A 20057-nucleotide genomic window follows, 5' to 3' on the forward strand; every position below is an offset into this window, starting at 1 on the left:
TCAGCCCCAGTCGGGTTTCAAAACCAATTATGAGTGAGGTAGTAATGCTGTAAAGCAGAAGCAGCTTCATTGTTTCTGACCATGTAGGAGTGTTCAAGAACATTACCTCATTTTGCTCTTTTTTTCCTTTTTCCCTATCTTTATTTCTCTTCCTTCCATGTGAATTTCAAACACAGTGAATGAATTATCATGGATTTTGATTATTTCTTTTTAAAGACATGCTCATCTTTTACTTGTACTTTCAAGCTAAATGCTTACATATCATGGAGGATTGTTTCCAGCATCTTAATTCATATTTTTAGAGCTTTTATCCCCCTTACTTGAACCTACATTTATAAAAATGATTCACAATTTCTTATGATAGAATTATGAATTTCTCTGTTTTCCACCTGCATCCAAAACTCCAGAGATACCTTCCTAAAACATAAACTAAAATGGTTAATGAAACAATGATTAATAACGCACCCAATAGCATGTAGTAGTTATTGTGGTGTCTCAAAATATGACCTTGAATTCTAGCACCAGACACTCTGAGTTTTAATTCTGAATAATTAGTCAACAATATTTGGCAATCTGTTTTTCCTTGTACCTTAGATTTCTCATTGATAAAATGGGAACAACGGTAGCACTGATCTGCTCAATATGACCTTAATATTTTCCACTGCTTGACTAAACTTTAGACAGGTTTCTTCCTGACTCTAGTTCCCTTATCTCTCTTTTCCACAGAATTTTCTTTCTTTGCTCATTTGAGATAAAAATCGCCCAGCCTCCTGCCAGTTTTACAACTTGGAAATGCTTTTCTCAGGGCCCCTAGTAAAATCTCTTTGAAATGTAATCATCATAAAAAATAGTGCCCCTATATCCTTGTCTTTGTGGGAAGATAGAAACCTAACTTCCATTAATGCCAATTAATAAATACAGATGACCTATTCATATTGACCAATCCCCCAACCTCACTACTTCCTATAGTTTTCCACTAGATCACCCAAGCCCCTAAAATCTCTCCTGTCTTTTGTTCCAGTAGAGTCAAGTTAAATCTATTTTCTCTATTGCAGTAGTCTCGAATAGTCTTCACTGTGTGCTTATTTGTTTCGGACACTTTTTATATTACATACTTTAGAGAATTATTGTGAGAATTAAGTGAGTTAATATATGTAAACTTTTAAATAATGTCTTATATCTAATACTATGTAAGATTTACCTAGAAAAGTGTAATGCTATCTTTACTTATTAACTTCCTCATCATTCTTTCTATATGCGTATTCAAAACAATGTTAAACTAAATTTCTACCATTCTCTAAATATAACTAACTCATTTACACTTGTTTTTACTTTTGTGTGTATGTGTGTGTGTGTGTGTGCATATGTGTGTGTATAATAGATGCCTGACATTCTGCCATTCTTACAAGGCTTTTTTGTTTGAACTTTTTTGTTTGAACTTTTTTGTTTGAATTATTTTATAATTCATAACTGACTATTTCCTACACAGCAACTGATCCCAACACCCTGATCAAAAGGAACTTTCTATATTGTAGATATTTTTCTCATCACTGAACGGAAATTTGCCACCTAAAACCTAAACAATCCCAGCAAATTTGTGAGTAAATCTCTTTATCTTCAACCATAGAAAGCCTTACTTACTTTCTTAAGGAGGCATTAGTTATATGGAATGTCTTTGTCCAGTTAAGTCGATTACACTCACTAGGCAATGATTTCCATGTAGGCAGGTAAATTATTGCACTTACAGAATGCTTGAGATCTAAAAGGATTTGTTGTATCAATGAGAGCTGGTTAGTTGCAAATTATAACATTATTAAATATAGAGAAATGGTTTGTTTAATTGACCGTTGTTATGTGTAACATGAGTGTGCAATGTTTTGTTACTTTTGTTCATAAAAAATCTTTTCTTTCTTTGTTGTATTTTTTGGTTGAACTGCCCTTTTATTGCTGTTTTCCTATTTACATGTGAGAAATAACAGCTCTGGAAGTGTTGCCACATTAGGTTGTAAGAGTTTTAATACTGCAGAGCCATCTGAAGGACACTGTTTTCTCTTGAGGCTAACAATTTTGAAATATTTGTGGAGAAGAAAAAACAACGTTCAGAAAAACTCATTGGCTCAGGCAGTTTTTTTCTGTTTGAATTTCTGTCATCATTGAAAAGTATTAGCTTTACTTCTATTAGTTTTATTGTGAGGAATTTGGCAGAAATAAAGCGATGTGGATAAAGAGATTAGAATCCACCTGATGAAACCATCTGCTAAGAGATATATATTTAAATCCCTAGGATACATTTACTTACAAATTTGCTGGGATTGTTTAGATTTTAGGTGGCAAATTTCCGTTCAGTGATGAGAAAAATATCTACAATATAGAAAGTTCCTTTTGATCAGGGTGTTGGGATCAGTTGCTGTGTAGGAAATAGTCAGTTATGAATTATAAAATAATACCCTGTAGGGTAACGTATGTTGAAACACAATGTATTAGTCCATTCTTGTGCTGCTAATAAAGACGTACCTGAGATGGGGTAATTTATAAAGGAAAGAGGTTTAATTGACTCATGCTACAGCATGGCTTGGGAGGCCGCAGGAAACTTACAGTCATGCCAGAAGGGGAAGCAAACACGTCCTTCTACACATGGTGTCAGAAAGAGATGTGAGTGCTGAGAGAAGGAAGAAGCTCCTTGTAAAATCTGCAGATCTCATGAGGATTCAGTCACTATAATGAGAACAGCACGGTGGAAACCACCCACATGATTCAATATCTCCACCTGGTCCCTAAAATTCAAGGTGAAATTTGGGTGGGCACAGCCAAACCATATCACACAGCATCATGTTTTAGAAAGCCTTTGGAACAATACTTGGCATAATAAGAAAAGAAATGAAATCTCTTGCCTCTCTCTGTTCCCTCATTTCCAGCTCTCAACTATGTGCAATATAGTTTCCTTATTTTCCATTAATTTTTTAAAACGATACCAATAAGTATAGAATTGGTAACACCAATGATATTTCCCTGGTTCTCATATTACTTTTTTATTGGTAATGTCACCTTTGTCATATACAAAGTTTCATATAGATTTGGGTCTATTTGGGTCCTCGTTGTGCTCAGTTGTCAATTCTAGTCTTGTTGAAATATTGGTATCTTCTTCATCAAAAATGTCTTGGTAGTTTTAATATTTATTTGACAAATTTTCACAACAGTAAAAAGTGCTGGTAGTATTTTTAATGGAACTAAACTGTCTTGATAATTTTACGAGTATTGATATCTCTATTAAGTCTTCCTAAACAACATTGTATATATCCTTTCATTTTTTTAGATTTTTAAATGCCTTTCAATAATCTTATATTCACAATAATCTTGACACTTGTTTTCTATTTATTTTCAAATGCTTCATATTTTTCATACTTCTGTAAATAGTATATTTTTTAAAATTACATTTGCTATTTCTTGTGGGGCTATATAAGCATGAATATAATTTTTATAGGTTGATTTTATGATCCAACAGCCTTACCAAACTCTTGGTAATACTCATAATTTGTTTGGAAACTCTCTTGAAGATAGGGAGCACCTATTGACAAGTCATTTAAATAAGGAAAACTTTCAAACCATTATTTTTTTCTTCTATTCATCCTAAACTTAATTTTAAAAGAGGATGATGTTTGTCTGTATACATATGAAACATTATATCACATCTTAATTTGTTTGAAATGCACATGACTCTTCAAAGCAAAAATACATAACATTGTTTTATGGTGCTTTTGTATGTAATTGTGTTATATATGCTAACTGAAACAGACAAAAATGGTAAGTGGGGCATACATGGGCCTACATGCTTGTAACATATCTGAAGTTTACAAGAAAATGTATAACTTTAAACAAAATAAACCATAAAAGTATATACCTATCTATTGAAATTGTTAAACTACTGAAATAATGCAAAGAAGTATAGCTAAAAAACATAGATAAACTAGAATTCTAAAACAAAATTTAAATAACACAAGAAATAAAGGAAAGGACAAGAAGAATGTAGGAAAGAAACAAACAGTGGAAGGAGAAATAAACCAAAAAAAAAGCCCTGGGAGACAAATTTAATCATCACTAATTTTATTAAATGAAAAGGGACATCTATCTCTAATTTTATCAGAGATGATCAGAATGGTTATAAAATAATACTCAAATATGTGCTATCTAACAAAGAGACACTATAAAAATAGAAACGCTGAAAGTAAATTAATAGAAAAAGATAATGCAGTAGAAACAATAACCAGAAAATATTTGGAGTACTTATAATAAAATGGGAAAAAAATTAATAGCAAAACAGAGTATTATAAAAATAAATGTTTCAATAATAATAAAAGAATCAATTCTTCAGGAATACATAACAATCATAAACATCTATGTACCTAATAATCTGCCACAGAATGCATGGGACAAATGTGATAGAATAAAAGACCAAACTAGACAATTTCACAAATTTCTGTGAGAATTTTAACACTACACTCCCAGCAATTGATATACACCTGGATAAAAGTGTGTCTGGAATTTGTTCCTTCCGTCGGGTTCTTGGTCTCGCTGACTTCAAGAATGAAGCCGCAGACCCTTGCAGTGAGTGTTACAGTTCTTAAAGATGGTGTGTCCAGAGTTTGTTCCTTCGGATGTTCAGATGTGTCCAGAGTTTCTTCCTTCTGGTGGGTTCGTGGTCTCACTTGACTTTAGGAGTGAAGCCATAGACCTTCACAGTGAGTGTTACAGCTCTTGAAGGTGGCACGTCCAGAGTTGTTTGTTCCTCACGGTGGGTTCATGGTCTTGCTGACTTCAGGAATGAACCCCAGCTTTTAAAGGTAGTGCGGACCCAAAGAGTAAACAGCAGCAAGATTTATTGTGAAGAGTAAAAGAACAAAGCTTCCACAGCGTGGAAGGCGACCCAAGTGGGTTGCCGCTGCTGGCTCAGGGTGGCCAGCTTTTATTCCCTTATTTGGCCCCACCGATATCCTGCTGATTGGTTCATTTTAAAGAGAGCTGATTGGTCCATTTTACAGAGTGTTGATTGGTCTGTTTTACAGAGTGCTGATTGGTCTGTTTTGACAGAGTGCTGATTGGTGCGTTTACAAACCTTTAGCTAGACACAGAGTGCTGATTGGTGCATTTACAATCCTTTAGTTAGAAAAGTTCTCCAAGTCACCACCTGATCCAGAAACCCAGCCGGCTTCACATCTCAAAAGGACTAAAACCATAGAAAACTTGAGCAACACTGTGATAGTTAATTTTACATGTCAATTTGGCTGGGCTGTGGTGTGCAGATATTTGGTGAAACATTTTTCAGGATTTTTCTGTGACAGTGTTTTTGGAAGAGATTAACATTTAAATCTCTGCACTTTGAATACCTCTATCCAGCCAGTTTAAGACCCATATAGAACAAAAGCAAGGAAGGATTGCTCCACTGAGCAAGGAAGAATTCTACCAGCAGATATACTTGAACTGATACATCCACTCTTTCCTATTCTCCAACCAGACAGCCCACAGTGCAGTTTGGGCTTACTAGCTGTGATAATCATGTGAGCCAGTTCCTTACAATAAATCTTGATGTACATGCACATCCTTTTGATTCTGTTTCTCTAGAGAACCCTGACTATTATAAATACTATCAAATCTTATTACAGAAGACAAATGCATCACACAATTTTGTCCAGTACATGGTATGGTCACCAAGAATGACCATATGCTGCATTAAATAATACAAAACTCTAATCTCAATAAGTTGCACTTAAAAAAACTTTGTAGGTCCAGCCATGGTAGCTCATGCTTGTAAATCCTAGCCTTTTGGGAGGCAGAGGTGGCAGGATCTCTTGAGCCCAGTATTTCACGACTAGCCTGGGCAAAAAAGGGAGAATTCTTCTCTACAAAAAATAAAAATAAAAAAAATTAGGCAGGTGTGGTGGCATGCATCTATAGTTCAGCTATTTGGGAGGCTGATCTGGGAGGATAGCTTGAGCCCAAGAGTTCGAGGCTGTAGTGAGCCATGATTACTGCAGTCTGGGTGACAGTGAGAGATTCCGTTTCAAAAACCGTTACATATATAGAGTATATAGAAGTGTGTATATATATATATACTATTTTTAGAACAGTTTTAGGTTTATAGAAAATTTGTGCAAAAAAGTACCTAGATCCCATATACCCCCACCCTCCCTCCACATTTCTTCTATTGTAAACATCTAGCTTTCGAGCGGTTCACTACTAAATGAAAGGAGTCCAACTCTAAAGGCCATATACTGTAATTTCAACTGTAAGGTGTTATTAAAAAGGTAAAACTATAGAGATAGGAAAAAGATCAATGATTGCCAGGGGTTCTGGGAAATGTGAAATGGATGAATAGATGAAGTGCAGGGTATTTTTAGGGCAATAGAACTATTCTGTATGATCGCATAATAATGGAGGAATGTCATTATGGAATCACCAAAACCTAAAGAAATGTACAACACAAAGAATGTACCCTAACGTAAACTATGGATTTTAGCTAAGAATAATATATCACGTTTATCAAATGTTTGTAGTATGGATAAGGAGTTGTATTTTTTAAGTAGTTTATTTTATTTTATTTATTTATTTTTTATTATACTTTAAGTTTTAGGGTACATGTGCACAACATGCAGGTTAGTTACATATGTATACACGTGCCATGTTGGTGTGCTGCACCCAGTAACTCATCATTTAACATTAGGTATATCTCCTAATGCTATCCCTCCCTCATCCCTCTACCCCACAACAGGCCCCGGTGTGTGATGTTCCCCTTCCTGTGTCCATGTGTTCTCATTGTTCAATTCCCACCTATGAATGAGAACATGCGGTGTTTGGTTTTTTGTCCTTGCGATAGTTTGCTGAGAATGAGGGTTTCCAGCTTCATCCATGTCCCTACAAAGGACATGAACTCATCACTTTTTATGGCTGCATAGTATTCCATGGTGTATATGTGCCACATTTTCTTAATCCAGTCTATTATTGTTGGACATTTGGGTTGGTTCCAAGTCTTTGCTATTGTGAATAGTGCCGCAATAAATATACGTGTGCATGTATATAAAGCATGATTTATAATCCTTTGGGTATCTACCCAGTAATGGAATTGCTGGGTCAAATGGTATTTCTAGTTCTAGATCCCTGAGAAATCGCCACACCGACTTCCACAGTGGTTGAACTAGTTTGCAGTCCCACCAACAGTGTAACAGTGTTCCTCTTTCTCCACATCCTCTCCAGCACCTGTTGTTTCCTGACTTTTTAATGATCGCCATTCTAACTGGTGTGAGAAAGTATCTCATTGTGGTTTTGATTTGCATTTCTCTTATGGCCAGTGATGATGAGCATTTTTTCATGTGTCTTTTGACTGCATAAATGTCTTCTTTTGAGAAGTGTCTGTTCATATCCTTCACCCACTTTTTGATGGGGTTGTTTGTTTTTTTCTTGTAAATTTGTTTGAGTTCTTTGTAGATTCTGGATATTATCCGTTTGTCAGATGAGTAGATTGCAAAAATTTTCTCCCATTCTGTAAGTTGTCTGTTCACTCTGATGGTAGTTTCTTTTGCTGTGCAGAAGCTCTTGAGTTTAATTAGATCCCATTTGTCAATTTTGGCTTTTGTTGCCATTGCTTTTGGTGTTTTAGACATGAAGTCCTTGCCCATGCCTATGTCCTGAATGGTATTGCCTAGGTTTTCTTCTAGGGTTTTTATGGTTTTAGGTCTAACATTTAAGTCTTTAATCCATCTTGAATTAATTTTTGTATAAGGTGTAAGGATGAGATCCAGTTTCAGCTTTCTACATATGGCTAGACAGTTTTCCCAGCACCATGTATTAAATACGGAATCGTTTCCCCATTTCTTGTTTTTGTCAGGTTTGTCAAAGATCAGATGGTTGTAGATAAGTGGAATTATTTCTAAGGGCTCTGTTCTGTTCTATTGATCAATATCTCTGTTTTGGTACCAGTACCATGCTGTTTTGGTTACTGTAGCCTTGTAGTATAGTTTGAAGTCAGGTAGCATGATGCCTCCAGCTTTGTTCTTTTGGCTTAGGATTGACTTGGCAATATGGGCTCTTTTTTGGTTTCATATGAGCTGTAAAGTAGTTTTTTCCAATTCTGTGAAGAAAGTCATTGGTAGCTTGATGGGGATGGCATTACCTTGGGTAGTATGGCCATTTTCATGATATTGATATTTCCTACCCATGAGCATGGAATATTCTTCCATTTGTTTGTATACTCTTTTATTTCATTGAGCAGTGGTTTGTAGTTCTCCTTGAAGAGGTCCTTCACGTCCCTTGTAAGTTAGATTCCTAGGTATTTTATTCTCTTTGAAGCAATTGTGAATGGGAGCTCACTCATGATTTGGCTCTCTGTCTGTTATTGGTGTATAAGAATGCTTGTGATTTTTGCACATTGATTTTGTATCCTGAGACTTTGCTGAAGTTGCTTATCAGCTTAAGGAGATTTTGGGCTGAGACGATGGGGTTTTCTATATATACAATCATGTCATCTGCAAACAGGGACAATTTGACTTCTTCTTTTCCTAATTGAATACCCTTTATTTCCTTCTCCTGCCTGATTGTCCTGGCCAGAACTTCCAACACTATGTTGAATAGGAGTGGTGAGAGAGGGCATCCCTGTCTTGTGCCAGTTTTCAAAGGGAATGCTTCCAGTTTTTGCCCATTCAGTATGATATTGGCTGTGGGTTTGGCATAGATAGCTCTTATTATTTTCAGATATGTCCCATCGATACCTAATTTATTGAGAGTTTTTAGCATGAAGGGTTGTTGAATTTTGTCAAAGGCCTTTTCTGCATCTATTGAGATAATCATATGGTTTTTGTCATTGGTTCTGTTTATATGCTGGATTACATTTATTGATTTGCATATGTTGAACCAACCTTGCATCCCAGGGATGAAGCCCACTTGATCATGGTGGATAAGCTTTTTGATGTGCTGCTGGATTCGGTTTGCCAGTATTTTATTGAGGATTTTTGCACCGATGTTCATCAGGGATATTGGTCTAAAATTCCCCTTTTTTGTTGTCTCTCTGCCCGGCTTTGGTATCAGGATGATGCTGGCCTCATAAAATGAGTTAGGGATGATTCCCTCTTTTTCTGTTGATTGGAATAGTTTCAGAAGGAATGGTACCAGCTCCTCCTTGTACCTCTTCAAACAATCAATGAATCCAGGAGCTGGTTTTTTGAAAAGATCAAAATTGATAGACTGCTAGCAAGACTCATAAAGAAAAAAAGAGAGAAGAATCAAATAGATGCAGTAAAAAATAATAAACGGGATTTCACCACTGATCCCACAGAAATACAAACTACCATCAGAGAATGCTGCAAACAACTCTACGCAAATAAACTAGAAAATCTAGAAGAAACAGATAAATTCCTTGACACATACATCCTCCCAAGACTAAACCAGGAAGAAGTTGAATCTCTGAAAAGACCAATAACACGCTCTGAAATTGAGGCAATAATTAATAGCTTACCAACCAAAAAAAGTCCAGTACCAGATGGATTCACAGCCGAATTCTACCAGAGGTTTAAGTATTTTATTTTAATTAGTTTAAAAAGCGAATTTTGTCAAATGACTAACCTGTTGAATGGTTCAAAACTACAACATTCAAAATAATATCAGTATGAGTGATAAAATAAGGGCTTGACCAATCTATATTTTAAAATTAATAACTGTCATTAATACATCATTACCAAGGAATCCTAAGACACTGTGATCTAGATGATTCCAGATGTTCTAGAAATTTTGACTATCTCAAGTCTCTGTCATCTGTGTAATTTAGTGAAAAAGCACCTGCCTCTCATGATGAAAATGTAAGGTGAATGCGTATTTGCAGGTATTCAAACATTGTAGCAAATAACACAAACCTTGAGGTTTATGAATTAAACATGTAACTATGAGAATCAAAATTTGTCTCTGTCACTGAATAACATTGGGTGAATGAATTATTCTTTCAAAGTTTTAGTATAAATAATAACTGACGATCTCATAGAATCTTAAGAGACTTGAATGGTATAATATTTAAAATTCATTGGCAATCATTTGTACCAAATCGTGTAATTATTTTATTGATTGGGAAAGAAAACTAATCATATCACTAATACTTAAAGAGTGTTTAACATGAATGTCAGCTGCTGTCATAAAAACTTTACAGATATTAGCTCTTTTAGTCTTCACAGCAAACTTTTAAGTAACATTTATCATTATTATCACTTTATATATGAAGAATATTGAGGTATAGAGATGTTAACCACTTGCTTGACATCACATTCCAATTAGACGGGGAGGCAGAACTTGAAATCAGACATGCTGGCTTTAAATGTTCCTCTTTTGTCAGATTTTCTGCAGGATCTAGAACTAGAGGTACTGTTTGACCCAGCCATCCCATTGCTGGGTATATACCCAAAGGATTGTAAATCCTGCTGCCGTGGACACACATGAACACGTATGTTTGTTGCAGCACTGTTCACAGTGGCAGGGACTTGGAGCCAACCCAGATGTCCATCAATGATGGACTGCATTAGGAGAGTGTGGCATGTATACACCATGGAGTGCTATGAAGCCATAGAAAAGGATGAGTTCATGTCCTTTGTGGGGACGTGGATGAAGCTAGAAACCATCATTCTGAGCAAACTATCGCAAGTACAGAGAACCAAGTACCGCATGTTCTCACTCATGGGTGGGGGTTGAACAGGGAGAGTGCTTGGATGTGGTGTGGGGGACATCGCACACTGGGGCCTGTCGTGGGGTGGGGTAGGGGGGAGGGATAGCATTGGGAGATATGCCTAATGTGGATGACGAGTTGATGCGTGCAGCACACCAACATGGCACATGTGTGCATATGTAACAAGCCTGCACACTGTGCACATGTACCCTAGAACTTGAAGTGTAATAAAAAATAATAATAAAAAATAAGCAGGTTGGCATGGTATGGTTGGGTCAAAAAAAAAAATTCCTCTTTGAAAAGCGTTTTTGACTGCCTGTCTAGGTTTTGTCATTTACGTGTGCACAAATACTATTATAATACTAGTTCATTTAGCATATTTTAGATAACTCCTAAGTTTTACAATTAAAAGATTTTTTTTAAAGTATTGCAATTTTATCTGAACTAGAATTCTTTAAAGGCGATTGTTTCAATGTGTTCATTGGAAAACAGAAAAGAGAGTGAGCCAGATCTCTATAGAGTTATTTAGGATCATAATTATAAGTTGATTTTTTTAATCAGGAAAAAAACTATGCAATAACAGTAGCTTAAAGAAGATGAAAGTTTTATTCTTACTCACAGTCTTTGGGATGGATGCAATCCAGAGCTTATACTGCAACTCTATGCTACAGAGTCGTCAGGGACCTAGGCTCAGGCTCCTTTTCTTTTTTTGTTCATAATCTTTAGGTTACAGACCTAATTTTCATAAACCGAGGTAGCAGCATCCATTTTCTGAGCAGTGATAGAAGCAGCAAGAGTCCTCAGGGTTATTCCCTTCCAAAGATGTCCACATAAACTACATAATGACATTAGCTCCAGTTACATGGCCACATCTAACTTGCAGTGAGGCTAGGAAAAATAATATAATATTTATTCTGGTAGTCTATGTGTCCAGAAAAATATCCCATCATTACAGATGAAAGATGACATATATTGGAACACAACTCTAAATTACTCTCACAATTTTCATGTATATGCCCCATGCTTTCTAAACGCTGACACAAACATGAGGACATAATTAGTTATGTGATTTACACTATCTATAAAGGAAATGTAGACTAAGGTAGAACAAGTGTTTTCTTTTTCTTTTTCTTTTTTTTTTTTGTTTTGTTTTTAGGACACAGAGCTTGCTGTGTTGCCCAGGTTGAAGTAGTAAAATGGCATGATCTCTGCTCACTGCAATCTCGCCACCTGGGTTCAAGCGATTCTCTTGCCTCAGCTTCTCTAGTAGCTGGGATTACAGGCATTTGCCACCACTGCTTGGCTAATTTTTTATACTTTTTATTAGAGATCGGGTTTTTCCATGTTGCCCAGGCTGGTCTCAAACTCCTGAGCTCAGACACTCTGCCCACCTTAGCCTTCCAAAGTGCTGGGATTACAGGCATGAGCCACTATGCCCGACTTAACAAGTGTTTTCAATGAACATAATTACCCCATATATACACGTACACACATGAAAACTAAATATATGCAAACAATGTATATATATGTACTGTGTATACCAGATATCTACAGCATATACATATATCTATATGCACACATATACCTATATATTTGATAGGTAGATAGGTATCCCTCAAGGGTCCTCATAGAGTAGAGTTTATATAATAAATAGGATTTGCAAAAGCTTTCATGCATTTAACAATCTGCTTCTTGTACTAGCCCTCACTGAAAGCCAATGCCATTATCACAAGTACTTTCAGTAAAAGTAACTCTAGGGAGATAGTAGTATAATATGCCCAAAGAGGGAAATCTGAGAAATTGTTTTAATCCAGCGAAGACTTTACAGGACCCATCTTCATCAGGAAGTTCATATGAATATTTTTAATCTAAACTAAGAGTTTGAATTTATATTCCTTGCCCAACATCAGGAAAGGAGTCGTTCTATCGTGGCATAAAACCTTTCAAACAAAGCTACCTCTACTTAGAAAGCCATGCCACAGAATGTAATGAAACTGTCTTTCAATTTTGAGTGCCTGCATTGCCATTACATGTGTGATTTTACATATATTTTGAATAATTCCATATTAGGTTATTATTATGTACTGCTGAAGATAAAGGAACAGTCCAAAATAGGTTACATGTATTTCTCCCAGGTGACACAGTTGGTAGGTAAAAGAATTAAAATTCCAGCTTCCATGTGTTTGATTACAAAAATTACACTCCCTTTATTAAAATACCTTCCTAAGTGTATTAGTCTGTTTCCACACTCGTATAAAGAATTTCCCAAGACTAGGTAATTTATCAAGGAAAGAGGTTTAACTAACTCAAAGTTCTGCATGGCTGGGGAGGTCTCAGGAAACTTAAAATCATGGCAGAAGGCGAAGGAGAAGCAAGCTTGGACTGTCTCACATGGTGGCAGGAGAGAGAAGAGTGAGTGAAGTAGGAACTTGCCAAATGCTTATAAAACCATTAGATTTTGTAAGAACTCATTCACTATCATGAGAACAGCATGGGGGAACCACCCCCATGATCCAATCACCTCCCACCAGGTCCCTCCCTCGACTTGTGGGGATTGTGAGGATTACAGTTCAAGACGAGATTTGGTTGGGACACAGCCAAACCATATCACTAAGTTTTTCATGAGGTGATGAGAGAACAGTGTCTGAAAATATGTGAGTCTACAAATGTAGTCTAAATATGTAAGCTCTCAGGGTTGACGTTCCATGAATTGAAAATAAGTTATTAGGTATGTAAAACAAGTCATATTTCTTTACGCCAGTAATGTATTCTGTATCCATGAGAGCAGAGTCTTACCTGTATACAATGAACTGTGATGTCTTACAGGTGTGCTTCAATGCTGGAATAGCTAGAGCTCCATGCTTGCTATCTCTACAGGCAGGCATCTTCTCCCATTTCCAAAATGTGCTGGATGTATACCATATTCTATATGTCACGTTGTGAAAATATTTGGAAGACAGTATGTTATACTTATGGGAAAGTATTTCTGAGACATGTTTATTAGGATTTCCAGATGTATCAAGTGAAAACACAAAATATTAAATTAAAATTTAGAAAAAGACCAAATTTTTTTTGTATAAGTATAGCATGTCTCATGCAACAGGTGGGACATATTAATACAAGCAAACTTACTTGTTCTTACTGGGCGTCTTGTATCATATCTGCCACCCCTAATTCTTATAATAAATCTTTCTTATGCTACTATGATACTCATAGTCATTGTTTTTTCTGTCAACAATAGTGACATCCATTTTTAAAACTTTCCTGGAACACAAATAGAAAAACAGGTGAGCCCCTAGATTGGAAAGGGATAATGCTGAGATGAAATTTGTGAGACAGGATGATCAGTGCCTTGGTCAGTAGCCTTCTGAATAAATGAAGGTCACATTGCAATATAATTTGCAAATACTCAATGTGCAGAGATGCATCCCTTAATTGCTGGAAAATAATCACTCTATATATTTGTCAGGCGTTTAAGAAAACTACTATATATTTTAGGTTATGCTTGGTCAGAATAGTAGCTTAAAAGTTAAACATTCTCATCCTGATACCTTGCTTCTGCCTCTGCTGTTGATAATCTTCATGAGCTACACAAAGTTAGCCTTTGCAGGTGTCTCAGCCTAGTCTTACTTTTCCAGAGATAAGAACCCTCTTCCATCTTATGACCTATACCCAGCACGGCAGAGACATTTCCCTCATTCTTGAAGAGTGTGGTTTTCCTTTAACCCCTTAAAAACAAAAGAACATCTTGAAGCACTTTCAATGTGATCCAGGGACTGGATTACTTCATTTGCGATCACACAACCTGTGGGGCATATAAGTCATTTCTCCCTTCATCTGCCTCCAGCTCATTTTAGTTCATTTTCAATATCTTGTTCAGGAAAAAGTGAAGGAGCTTCATATATTACTTCAATCATTAGGGGTCTGTGCTTTTGGTTTGTGAAAATTTGCTTAAATTATAAAAAAAAAAGATACAACATTAATTTTTATTTTAAAATAAATATTTTGGAATAGAATTTGTTGAGATGAAAGTGCCTATAGTTATTATAATTTTATATGTTATGCAGAAACGTTTAACTACCTGAGGCAAACTAACTACTTGAGGCAAACTTTCCATTAATAATGGTATTTTCAGTTTTATTTTTATATTCATGAAGGCCAACCAGCTATTTTTTCCAAACCAAAGATAAAGGCCATTTATAGTCTAATTTTTAGAATTTTGAAAATCAAAAATGATGTGTCACATATTTCTCATTTCTTTTATCATAAACTGTTTCTGAAAAAGTCTTTTATTCTCACTCATGACTATCCTGCTATGCATATAATGCAGCTGTATCATGTATTAAAACATCATGTTCTAATCTATTTATAATATTCCATCTTAAAATTTTTCTACATTTTAAACTATTTTTATAAAGTATGTGCTGTTCAGTAATCTTTTAGGGGTTACTTAGCTATGCCAATGGCCTTATGCTAGTATGGATCATTGTGCAGAAATAACCTGCTGTATGAACTTGTTTCATTAATAATACTTTTTTTCATGCTTTGGAAAAGGACTTCTGTGCTGCTCTAAACATTGGTAAAAGTGTTTTAAGTGTAAGAGAGATCACTGTCCTATGAAAACATCTGTGGATTCCATAACTCCCTTTACTAAAAGTATGTTTTAATGCTTCTCATAAAATTTTAAAGCAGTGGAGTAAGAAATAAATATTGCCAAAATAATGCAGATAAAAAAAAATGCCTTAGGGACAATGTCAAAGCTTTAATAGTAGTCATAGAAGAATGCCCTTTGGTATCGTGTAATAATAGCTGATGTATAACTATATTCCTTTCTTAATAAACACAATTTTAAATCTTTATAAAATTATTTAGTATCATTATGCATTATTTTAAAAATCTCAAAAGATTTTAAATTTTTATTATAATTTGAGAATGCTTGGAGTGACTACAATAAAAATGTCTGTTTCTATTTATCTAAAAATCAGATACACATTAGGTAATTTGATAGGCAAAACTTTTGAAACAAGTATTCCATTTAAAAACATACTAATATATGTGAATCTAAATTTTTATTTCATATAATTCAAATATTTACAAAGAAATTTATAATAAAATGATACAATTAATGCAAATTTGAGACTATCTTGAATGTTACTACAAGGTCATTTCTATTCAGAAAATGGTATAGTATAAATTACTGCTTAATATTATGTACAAATAAAATTTCAATATTGTAAACTGCAAAGTATTGTTAACTTCCTTTATGCTCTCCATAAGAACATATTCCTGTGATTTTTCTCCCATTTCCAAGCTTTAAGTACAAAATAGTACACATAATAGGCATTTTTCTCCCTCAGTGAGAATAATGAGATGTGGGGGAATTATAAAATAAAGAGTTCTAGGTGTTATGATAGAATAGAGCAAGCTACTATGAGGAGCCTGGGGGATGGGGGCAATTGGAATCTAGGGACACTAGAAAATCTCATGAAGAAATATACATTAATAATAAGATAATTTAGAACCAAGCAGGCAAAGAGTATTCCAGGCAGATGGGAAATTTATATATATATATATATATATAGTATAATATGTGTATATTTATAATATATATTTATATATTATAATATATGTATATTTATAATATATGTATTTATATACATATTTATAATATATGTATATTTATATATTTATAATTTATAAAATATAAAATTTAATATATAAAATATTTACATATATTTATAATATATATTTTAGGATATATATTATATATATATTTGCAAAACTTCTGATAGGAGGAATAAGATTATTAGATTATTGTCACACTAGGCATTAACAGCTAATTCAAATTATCTAAAATAATCCTGCTACTATTGTATCTCTGCCAGGATATTTTCAATCTTTTTATGATTCAGCCTAAAAGTAAAAATAAGTTGTATACCTATATGTTTCTACTGATACATTTATATCTGATGCAAAGTTAGTATACTATCTTGTTAGTGAAGAATTCATATGAATTCTTTTATAAATAAGACATATGCTATTCTCAATGGAACTATTTTCCTGGTAGAATCCTTTTTTGCCATATATCTTTGAATAATCTCCAAAGTGTTTATCTCGAGCTTATTTTGATTATTTTACATAGATGATGTCTGAGGTGTTTTGCATCTCAACTATTCAGCCATAAAAGTAGAGCCAGTTGATATTTTGTTTGTAAAATTTATTTAAACATAAAATCAACTTGTGTCAACAGATTTATAAAATAATATTTTGAAACACATGAATTTGGTTCATGTAATTTTGCTTAGCATTTCAAGTTTTTTTAATATGAAATAAATAAGCTTGAATGTATTCACATCTTCTAGGAAAAGCTGAAGATTGCTATTGCTATGACCTGCTTGTTGTTTGTTCAAATCAATGTATGTGTCTTGTAGTCTGAGCCACTTTGTTATGAAGATACATGTATTTTTCTTCATCATAATTGTGACTAGGCTGCTTGATCTTTTCATGTTCTTGTAAGACTTCATGAACAATCTGACACTCTTTTGAACTGGAGGAAGGTGCTTTCCTTGTGCGGCAAGAGTAATAAATCTTCCAGCTATAGTCTCCATCCTGGTATGCAAGGACTCACACTTATCAAACTCAGCACTGAAGTCATCCTTGTAATTTTGATGTTGCTCATGGGAGACCTTGGCAATATATTTTATCAAATAATCTGGGATTTCAATTTTTAATGAAGCCTCCGTGGAAGCAAAGGTTTCTTCATTGGAATTCAGACTGCAAATATTTTATTTGCAACTTTTTCTTCCCTTTTAAAGACCTCCTCCTTTTCCTCAGTAGTTTCAGATCAGCCTTTTTTATTCGATTTCTTTCCTTAGGTTTTTTTTTTTTTAATCTTTTTAGATTTTGTTTTAGAATTTATGTGAGACATTAAATGGTTTTCTCATAGAGGGTTTGGATGCTTTAGTAGAATTGAATCAGAAAGTAAATTTTCAGTGAAGTTCTAGAAGTATGTCTTGCTAGTCCTCAGAGATGATATCATTTTGATTAAAACTGTTAGCAGGTAGGCTTTGTGTCCCCTGGCCTTTTATAGTGCTGAGGGAATTGGAGTTACAATTTACAGTCAGAGGAAGCTTTGAGATGGACAGGTGGGTTGAAGATACAAATGGAGGCATGGGAATGTCAGCAGCTGCGAGGAGCAGAGAGACCTGCAGCAAAGTTTTCACTAGTAAGATTTAAATGACCATTTAATATTAATTGTATTCTCAGTGTGAAGTGAAGTAATTAAACTTTTTCATTTCTTAAAGAATGAATTAAATCTGAATCTAAAAGCCATTTCTGAGGAGGAACATATATACAGCATCTCTATTAGAACGTGTAAGGGCTTCTGGATGGCTGCTGCCTGCATCACCCTGAGACACATTTAGTTTTCTAGAGATCAGAAACTCCTACGACTGTCTTTCTTATCGTATCCAGGCTAGTCTCTTTGAATCTCTTTAAAAACAAACATAACACCTAAAAGTACATGAAAGATCCTTAGAATTCCAGCTGGCTATTTGTTATAGAATCGTTCTGAGGAGGATCTTGTCTTTTGGAATGGTGCTATTCTCTGCAATGGAGCAATGAGCTCAGATGTCTTGCTGGCCTGCAGTGTGTAAGTGCATCCCCTTCTGGATAGCTGCTGAGAAGGACTGCTGTTTACATGTGTTCTGAATTGTATTTGCAGGGTTCATGGATGACAATATTTTACTCTTAGGAACTGTATTTAGAATAGGTTCTCCAAAATTTCACCCTTTTTTCAGCCACTTTTCATTCTTCTAACTGAATCTCAAGTCAGTTCTTATGAATTAAAGTCTTCCTGCTTGGAATTAAATTCTTGTGGCTCTGATGAGTTTCCTATGCTGGGGTCACCATTTGGACGAGCTTCACATGCAGAGTGGAGATGTTGTCATGGCTGTCACCTGTGGCACTACTACTCCCAGAGGCTCCCCACCTCACCTCATTGTCATCATCTAAATTCTCCAGCCCTACCTGCTCCAGCTCCATTGTGGCTTTTCCAGCTACTGCCACAGCTACAGCTGGTGTGCTGCTGGTTTGGTTAATTTTGAGAAAGAAAACAAGCAAACAAACCTCAACAACTTCAAGATAGTTTCCTTCCAGAGTACACAGATATTTAAAAGGGCACAAATATTTATACATGGCAATTGTTTTAACAATTCTTTCTAGAAGTAATCTAAATCTTTCTTAATAGATTTTTTTTCCGAGTCAATGAACATGAATATATTTAAAGAAACAGTTCTAGGCTGTGTGCGCTGGCTCACACCTGTAATCCCAGCTCTTTGGGAGGCCAAGACAGGTGGATCATTTGTGTCCAGGAGTTCAAGACCAGCCTGGGCAACATGGCAAAATCCCATCTCTACAACAAATATACAACTTAGCAGGATATGGTGGCACATGCCAGTAGTCCCAGCTACTCGGGAAGCTGAAGTGGGAGGATCCCTTGAGTCCAGGAGGTGGAGATGGCAGTGAGCCAAGTTCTCACTACTGCAGGCCAGCCTGGGTGACAGAGCAAGACCTTGTCTCCAAAATAAAATAAAATAAATATAATTCTTGTTGATAGCTGGATGATTATAATCCATAAAGCTTTTGAACAACCTAAGTCATATTAGAAACTATAAATCTGTACATAACAAGAACGGTTATTGAGAAATATTCATTTCATACACTCTACCTGAACTATCAAGCAGAAATTCACTTAAGTGTTACTCTGTAATAAGTTCCTTTTCTTTAAATTATTTATCTTAAATCATTTTTTGAATAATTGTAGCAAATTCCTAAGAACTCTGATAAACTTTGCTAGACAGGCATACATTGTTGATACCATTGTCTTTAATTTTTCTGATTTGATTTAGCAGTGATATTAGGCAATATTCCATTTCTGGAGTATTTCAGATATTAAACTTAATACACTTTCATTTTTTTAGTTGCATAAACAAATTCTATGAGAAAATTTTCTCACAGTGCTAGTATCCAGAATTATAGCAGCTATTAAACAGTGGCTTATTTCTTGCAACAAATAGCACCTATCACACAGTAGCCTTCACGGCTTCTAACCTTCTAGCCTTCCCAGAGTATTTTAAAACTTCAATTAAATCATATTCCAATTCTGTGCTTTTTTTGGGAAAACTAGTTTATTAGATACTCTTCAGTTATGACATAATTTTTTTCATTTGTAGTGACTGCATTAATTTGGATAAATGCTAAATAATCATTAGACAAAGATACTCAGGATATAATGATGTGTACAAAATGTATTTCTTTTTATTTAATAATATAGAGCAGAGGCCAGCAAAGTTTTTCTCTAAAGGAC

Source organism: Pongo pygmaeus, chromosome 14 (assembly GCF_028885625.2).
Source record: "Pongo pygmaeus isolate AG05252 chromosome 14, NHGRI_mPonPyg2-v2.0_pri, whole genome shotgun sequence".
NCBI lineage: Eukaryota > Metazoa > Chordata > Mammalia > Primates > Hominidae > Pongo > Pongo pygmaeus.